The sequence below is a fragment of the Ceratotherium simum genome, chromosome 7, assembly GCF_057802395.1.
Source record: "Ceratotherium simum simum isolate JZ-2026a chromosome 7, ASM5780239v1, whole genome shotgun sequence".
NCBI classification, from domain to species: Eukaryota; Metazoa; Chordata; class Mammalia; order Perissodactyla; family Rhinocerotidae; genus Ceratotherium; species Ceratotherium simum.
The window spans coordinates 28,604,597-28,612,993 of record NC_141906.1 but is presented as its reverse complement, the minus strand read 5'-3'; positions in this window follow the sequence as shown (position 1 = coordinate 28,612,993).

Sequence of the window (8,397 nt, the reverse complement as noted above, 5' to 3'; positions counted from 1 at the left end):
CCACGTATGTAACTTCACATTTTCTACTGGTGACATTTTTTAAAAAGTAAAAAGAAACAGGTAAAATTAATTTTAATAATATATTTTACTTAGCACAACATATCCAAAATATTATCATTCAACATGTAATCAATATAAAAATTATTGATTATAAAAATGAATTGGACATTTTACATTCTTTTTGTGTACTAAGTCTTTGAAATCTGGTGTGTGTTCTACACTTAAAGTACGTCTGAATTTTGGCTAGACACATTTCAATTGCTCAATAGTACATGTGGCTGGTGGGTATGGTATGGGACAGCAAAGTTAGAGCTTCTATCAGATTCAGGCTGGTAAATAGCTCAGTAGATGAATTCATCCTCCATGATCCTTCCGGAAAGGCTTCATCTGACCACCCCCCCCCGACCCCCCCTCCCCGCCCCGAGGCAGAGTTTGGGTCTCTTTCCTCCCTTGCCACTTGGGACAAACTCCACCCTATGGAGAAGAGGAAAACAAGCAAGGCAAGGGGAAAACCTCATTTCCCTTCATACCCTACTGGGAGTACATGGCTAGTGCTCGGCATTTGATGATGAAGAAAGAATTGTGAGTTTCCGTAAAAGACATGGTTTAGAGAAGGACCACATGCTACTACGGCTTCTATGAAGCCGTTAAAAATTGTGTCTCAGAACACAGGTTTTTGAGCTGTGTTCCTAGAGTTCCCTTCCCAGGACTTGAGGACAGGAAAATAGCGGCGCTTTGGCCTTCTTCCCCTTCAGCCAGAGTTGGTTTGCTTTTATGTGATTTATATGCTAGTGTTCTAGATAAAAAGTTCATTTAAAAAAAAATTTCCTGCAAAAAATATTTTAAAATCAATTTTAGGGGCATAGTAGGATACACATTAGGTGCAGTAGACAAAAAACCTGGATTGGCAGCCTGGGGTCAGACTGCATTTCCTGAGCCCTGGTTGTGGCCCTGGTTCGGTTTGCTTAGTGGGAGATCCTGACTTGGCCTTGAGGATCTCATGGTCTAGTGGGATATGGGACTTCTGCATGTGAAGCTACCGGAGGGGGAAACAGCCCTGGGCTGGGCTTCAAAAGATCTGAAGTCTAGTCTTGGCTCAGCCAGACTGGCTAGTGAGACTTTAGGCTAGGCCTCACCCTTCTCTGGGTCTCAGACTCCTCCAGTGGAAAACAAGGAGTTGAACCAGATGATAGCTTTGAGCTCTAACCTTCTATGATACATTCTTCAGAATAATAATTAAGTAGTTAAGGTTTATGTAGGTAGCACACTGCTCATCGTTCTTTCATACCATTTAGGTCATCTTGCTTTGTGTTCTAGTTAATTGTATCTGTGCCTAATGTCTGTCTCCCCCACTGACTGTAAGTCCTTTGAGGTTGTGTCTGATTCATCTCTGTGTCCACCCACTGGTCCTGGCACAAGCAGGCCTGAGCACACAGTTGCCTTCAGTATACATCTGTGGAATTAAATTGCATTAATAAAGCACTCATATGTGTAGAACCACCAGAGGCCAGGTGACTTGGAGTCACTTTTGTGGCACAGATGTAGGAAGGGCCAGTAAGGCCAGAGGAGAGAGAGTCAGGAGGACTGGTGGGTCTGTCTGCAAAGGCTTCTTGGAGGAGGAGGATGCTGAGCTGAAGAGGGTAGGAAGAGGGCTTTTCTTCTTCCTACTCTCTCACTTGCTTTCCCTGCATAGGTGAGTTCTTGGTACACGGTGTACATTTGTGTTCACAAGCAGCAGAGAGACAAGGACACCGAGCCAGAACATTTATAAGTGAGACAACATATGAAGCACTTGGTGGGGGTAGAATAGAGAGACCACAGACAGTTTCTGGAGCCAAACAGTTCAGGATTCAAATCCTGGTTGTACCACTTACACTGTGGTCTTTGACAAATTACAAGTTACATGACTTCTCTCATTCATTCTTTGAACACATACTTAGTGAAAACCTTCTCTGGGCCAGGTACAGTGTCATATGCCATTAATGCAGTGGTGAAAACATAGACAAGTCCCTATCCAGATGTAAATAGCAAGGGAGATAAATCTTTTTTTTTGGTTTCTTTTTGTTTTTTTTTTTTGCTGAGGAAGATTAGCTCTGAGCTAACATCTGTTGCCAGTCTTCCTCCTTTTTTGCTTGAGGAAGATTAGCTCTGAGCTAACATCTGTGCCAACTTCCTCTACTTTATATGTGGGTTGCCGCCACAGCGAGGCTGGTGAGTGGGATCCGAACCTGTGAACCCAGGCCGCTGAAGCAGAACGCGCAATCTTAACCGCTACACCGTGGGGCCAGCCCCTGGAAATAGCTCTTAAACAGGTAATCATACAAAAGTACAGACTGCTACAAGAGCATATAACAGAGCCATTTAGTTTCATTTTAAAACAGAAATGACAGTACTTTGTGCTCTGTGGGATCATGAGGATTAAATGAGATAATAAATGGAGTGGCTAGCAGGTTGCCCAGACTACAACACATAAACATTAGTTAATTTCTTCATACACCCATGATGTTCTCAGGTTTTTCCCCCTCACCAATTCTTCCCTCTTTCTCAAGGTGAAAATGCTAAAGCTGACTCAGTTCCCCTAAAAGAGCAGGGTGGAGACAAGGAGGAGGAGAAAGGCCCTGCCTTTCTCACTCACTCCTGCCTTGGTGTCTTCCAAACGGGTCTCCCCAGCCCAGCCCTCACCGAGCTCCAGCTCCTGGAGTTCACCAGTGGCCCACAAGGGTCTTCTGCTCAGTCCCAGTCCTAACCTCTTCAAGTTAACTCTACATCTGAGTTTCCCTTTGTCTCTGACGTGGCTCCAAAGACTCAGCCTTCTTCGGGCTCCTCTTGATTCCCTGGTCTCTTCTCTCAGCCTGCCTGAAGAGTAGAAGTAGGAGTCTCCCCTTCATTGCTACCCCCAAAGACAAGCCCGATGTCCCATTTTGTGACATGAGAAAGTGATAAGCAAAACAGGAGATAGCAGAAAGAGTGAACAGGGGAAGTGGCAAATGAAACAAAGTTCTAGAGTCGTGTCCTCTGCTCATTGTTCCTGATTCCCTCTGAGGAACCAACTGGATAGGATTAGGAGAGCCAAGGGCATGCCCCATCCTCCAGGAGGGTGCCTCCTCCCAGGCAGGCAGAACAATAGCTGTCCTGTTTGCTTCCAGGACACCTTTGTATCTTTGAGCTTCTCCAAATTGGGTGGCATTCAGGTCATCTGGCATAATCTCCTCTGGGAAATTTCTCCTTCAGCCCCGGTGTGTTCTAGGAGCAACTCAGCTTGCCCCGAGTCATACAGCAGAGCCAGGATGTGAATCTAGGCAGTCTAATTCCAGAACCCCTCCGTCTCACCCCATCCAATCCATATGCCTCTGCACAGCCTCTCTGCTTTAGGCGGTTACTTATCCCTCCTCTGTGCTCCCTCACCTGCCCCTGTACCAATTCCTCTCAAGACATTGTCAACAAGTACTAATTACTCTTCATATATACATATTTCCCCTAAAAACAGAGCTCTTTGAGGGTAGGAACTGGGTCGTTAAGAACAGGTACTCAGTAGATGTTAAATGAATGAACATTGGCAGTAAGATTCTACAACTGATTCTGGAAGGGGAGATGATTCTGTTTGTGAAACTAGCCTGGGAATAGTTGTTAGAGGCCACCATGTCTCTCTTCATTCCCTACCTTCCCAGTGATGACTGTACTTGCCATTTTTGGACACCAGGGAGCGCCACTGATAACACAGCCCAAACTCAGGGATTCCTACATGTTTCTGAGCTGATTTAGGACCTTCATTACACTTCTACTGAAGATTCCCTCCCTTTCCAAATGAAAGCTTTTGGTAAACAGAAGCCCTGTGGTGTACAGGAAGGACAGCTAGGCTGCTGAACAGAACACACACCATTCATTCATTCCCTTTTTTTTTTGGTGGTGGGGAGGAAGATTAGCCCTGAGCTCACATCTGTTGCCTATCTTCCTCTTTTTGCTGAGAAAGATTGGCCCGGGCTAACATCCATGCCCATCTTCCTCTACTTTATATGTGGGACACCTGCCACAGCATGGCTTGATAAGTGCGTGTAGGTCCACGTCTGGGGTCTGAACCTGCAAACCTCAGGCTGCCAAAGTGGAGTGCACGAACCTAACCACCACTGGGCTGGCCCCCATTCATTCACTTTCACTGAGTACCAGCTATGTACTAGGTAAAGTCCTAGCCTGGGAGAATATAAAGATGAATAAAGCACAGTCCTTGATGAGCAAAGAGGCTAATGGGGAAGATACTTATTAGATAATTTTTTTGTGTGTGTGTGTGAGGAAGATCAGCCCTAGCTAACATCCACGCCAATCCTCCTGTTTTTGCTGAGGAACACCGGCTCTGAGCTAACATCTATTGCCAATCCTCCTCCTTTCCCCCCACCCTTTTTTTTTCTCCCCAAAGCCCCAGTAGATAGTTGTATGTCATAATTGCACAGCCTGCTAGTTGCTGTATGTGGGACTCTGCCTCAGCATGGCCGGACAAGCTGTATGTCGGTGTGCGCCCGGGATCTGAACCGGGGCTGCCGGTAGCGGAGTGTGCACACTTAACCGCTAAGCCACGGGGCCAGCCCCTTATTAGATAAACATAATCCAGTTATAGAAGTAATCTAAGGTACAGACAAGGCAATTTAGGGAAGGAAGGGCAACTTTTTTTTTGAGATATTCTAATGAGGTCGTATTGGTTTATAATATTGTGTAAATTTCAGGTGTACATTATTATATATCAGTTTCTGTATAGACTGCATCGTGCTCACCACCAATAGTCTATTTTTTATCCATCACCATACATATGTGCCCTTTTACTCCTTTCATCCTCCCCACCACTCCCTTCCTCTCTGGTAACCACCAATCTGTTCTCCTTATCTGTGTGCTTGTTTGTCTGTTTATGTTACACATATGAGTGAAATCATATGGTACTTGTCTTTCTCTGTCTGACTTATTTCACTCAGCATAATACCCTCAAGGTCCATCCATGTTGTCGCAAATGGCACGATTTTGTCTTTTTTTTTAATGGCTGAATAGTATTCCATTGTGTATATATACCACATCTTCTTTATCCATTCATCCATTGATGGGCACTTGGGTTGCTTCCAAGTCTTGGCTATTGTGAACAATGCTGTGATGAACATAGGGGTACATGTATCTTTTGAATTAGTGTTTTCATGTTCTTTGGATAAATATCCAGAAGTGGAATAGCTGTATCATATGGTATTTCTAATTTTAATTTTTTCAAAAATTTCCATACTGTTTTCCATAGTGGCACCACTAATTTGCATTCCCACCAGCAGTGCATGAGGGTTCAGGAAGGGGCAACTTTTGAGCTGAGTCTCTCTTTTTTTCTTTTGACTAATCGTAACTCTTGCTTTATGATATGCTGTCATCATTGGTCAAGGCAGGGATGCTTTTATTTCAGTTGAGCTTAGACTTGAAGGATGGGGAAGAAATCCCAAAGGAGAAAGAGAGCTTGATGTGGTTGCTACTACTTCATCTCCACAGCCTCAGTTTCCTCATCTGTAAAATGAGTATAGCCTCTGTCTTATCTAGCAGAGCTCTTGTGAGGCAGAGGTGAGATAATAGATGTGAAAGCTCTTGCAAATAGTGGGATAGAGACATAAGAATTGTTAATCCAATTCGATTTAACTGACATCTGCAGAATATCTATCAGGAGCAAGGCCCTAAGAGCGATTCAAGGGAGATACACCTGGCACATGGTAAAGGATTGGTGTACAGGTTTAAAAAAAGACACAGAGATGAGGGGGGAAAAAAAAAAAAAGCTCTGTTTCCTCCTGAGACTCACAATGTGGTAAGTTCTTGCAAAGGCTACACACACATGAAGACCCAACATACGGGCTATTGAGTTGAGAGTCATGGCTTCTGATCCAGGAAGATCCGTGAAGTTTCAGGATTTTCCTATCTTGTAGAATATGAAAGCTGAATTGGATCCATAATCTGGTACCTACACATCCTATAGTTGGGGAGACTGAAATCCAGAGGGTAACTGGCTTTTCTGATGTCAGCATCACGATGCTGACATCAGAAAATGCTGATGCTGTTGTCTAGGCCATGGTTTTGTCTCCCAGACATCATTTATGTTTATTTTTAATTGTGGTAAAATACACATAACATAAAATTTACCATCTTTTTTTTAAATTTTATTTATTTATTTTTTCCCCCAAAGCCCTAGTAGATAGTTGTATGTCATAGCTGCACATCCTTCTTTATGCTGTATGTGGAATGCGGCCTCAGCATGGCTGGAGAAGCAGCGCGTCGGTGCGTGCCCGGGATCCGAACCCCGGGCCGCCAGCCGTGGAGCACGAGCACTTAACCGCTAAGCCACGGGGCCGGCCCTAAAATTTACCATCTTAACCATTTTTAAGTGTACAGTTCAGTTGTGTTAGGTACATTCACATTGTTTTGCAACCAGTCTCCAGAACGCTTTTCATTTTACAAAATTGAAACTATATCCATTAAACAACTGCCTATCCTTTCCCTCTCCCTGGCCCTTGGCAACCATCATTCTACTTTGTCTCTATGAAGTTCACTACTCTAGGTTCCTCATATAAGGGGAATCATATAGTACTTGTCTTTTGTGACTGGCTTATTTCACTTAGCATCATGTCCTCAAGGTTCATCCATGTTGTGGCATGTAGAATTTCTTCCTTTTGAGACTGAATAATATTCCATTGTATGAATATACCACCTTTTGCTATCCATTCATCTGTCCACAGTCACTTGGGTTGCTTCCACCTTTTTGGCTATTGTGATAGTGCTCCTATGAACATGGGTGTACAAATATCTCTTTGAGACCCTGCTTTCAAATTTTTTTTGGTATATACTCAGAAGTGGAATTGCTAGATCATAGGGTAATTCTATTTTTAGTTCCCAGATACCATTTTAGCCTCACAGGAAATGCAGCATGCTCCAAAAGGTTCAAGGTCTTGGTGTGAATTGGTAACAGACCCTCACTTCCTGCCTCCAAGACCTAGGCTCTTTGTACCAAATGTGTTACGCACCTATACCCCCAAGAAACCACGTGGTGGCTAAGAGAAATGATGCAGTCAAGTTTAAAGGAAGTTGTGTTAAGCGTGCTCTACTTTCCTTTTTTTTTTTTTTGTGAGGAGATCAGCCCTGTGCTAACATCCGCCAATCCTCCTTCTTTTTTTGCTGAGGAAGACGGCCCTGGGCTAACATCTGTGCCCATCTTCCTCCACTTTATACGGGACGCTGCCACAGCATGGCTTGCCAAGCAGTGCGTCGGTGCGCGCCCGGGATCTGAACCAGCGAACCCCGGGCCGCTGCAGCGGAGCGCGCGCACGCAACCACTTGTGCCACCGGGCCGGCCCCTACTTTCCTTTCTTCTTGTGCGTTCTCTTAGACAAATGAGTGAACAGGCAGGTGGGCTGGCTTAGGCAGAAATGACAAACCAGCAGTCTGAGTGATTAATTTAGGCTGCAGGTGTATTTTGTGTGGCCTATACAGGGTTTTATACTTTCAAAGATTAGTTGCTAATGCCCCGGCCTGGTGGCATAGTGGTTAAGTTCGTGCGCTCTGCTTCGGCGGCCTGGGGTTTGCAGGTTCGAATCCTGAGCATGGACTGATACACCACTTGTCAAGCCATGCTGTGGCGGCATCGCATATACAAAATGGAGGAAGATGGGCACAGGTGTTAGCTCAGGGCCAATCTTCCTCAGCAAAAAGAGGAAGATGGGTAACAGCTCAGGGTCAGTCTTCCACACCAAAAAAAAAAAAAAAATTAGTTGCTAATACTAAAAAAAAGGGATGTGTCATATAATAGTCCAATTTTCCTTCTTCTCTTAAAAGTGATCCAGCAATACTGAGTCCACCTTCCTGCCTGCTCTCCAGTGTGCCACAGTCCTCACCACTCCCTATTACTCCCCCTTCTCTTAATTTTATTACCTATCATCTGTCCACTTTGCCATTTGAGTTTAAGACCTCTGGCTCAGAGCATAGGTCTAGCAGACCCCCCTAGGGGTCAGGGGCTCATTTTCTGTTCAGCCAATTTCCCAGCACATAGTTATTACTCAAAAAATATTTGAGTGATCAAATGAATTAACTCATGTCAACGAGCTTTTACTGAGCACTTCCTAAGTACAGGCCTATGGCTAGATCCTCCTTTCCCGGAGATGAATAAGGCACAGCCCCTGACCTCTGAAAACTTACAGTCCTATGGGGCAGGAGTAGGCAGATATGTGTATGGTCCAACCCTGCACCGCAGGGGCTGGTCAGAGTAGGCGTTTCTGAGGAGGTAATCTTGAACTATATCTGGAAGGGTGTGAGGCGAGCCCTATGAGGAATGTGGGAAAGAGTGTTTCAGGCAGAAGCAGCAGCAGATACAAAGGCTGTGAGGTGGCTAAGGTTCGATGTGTT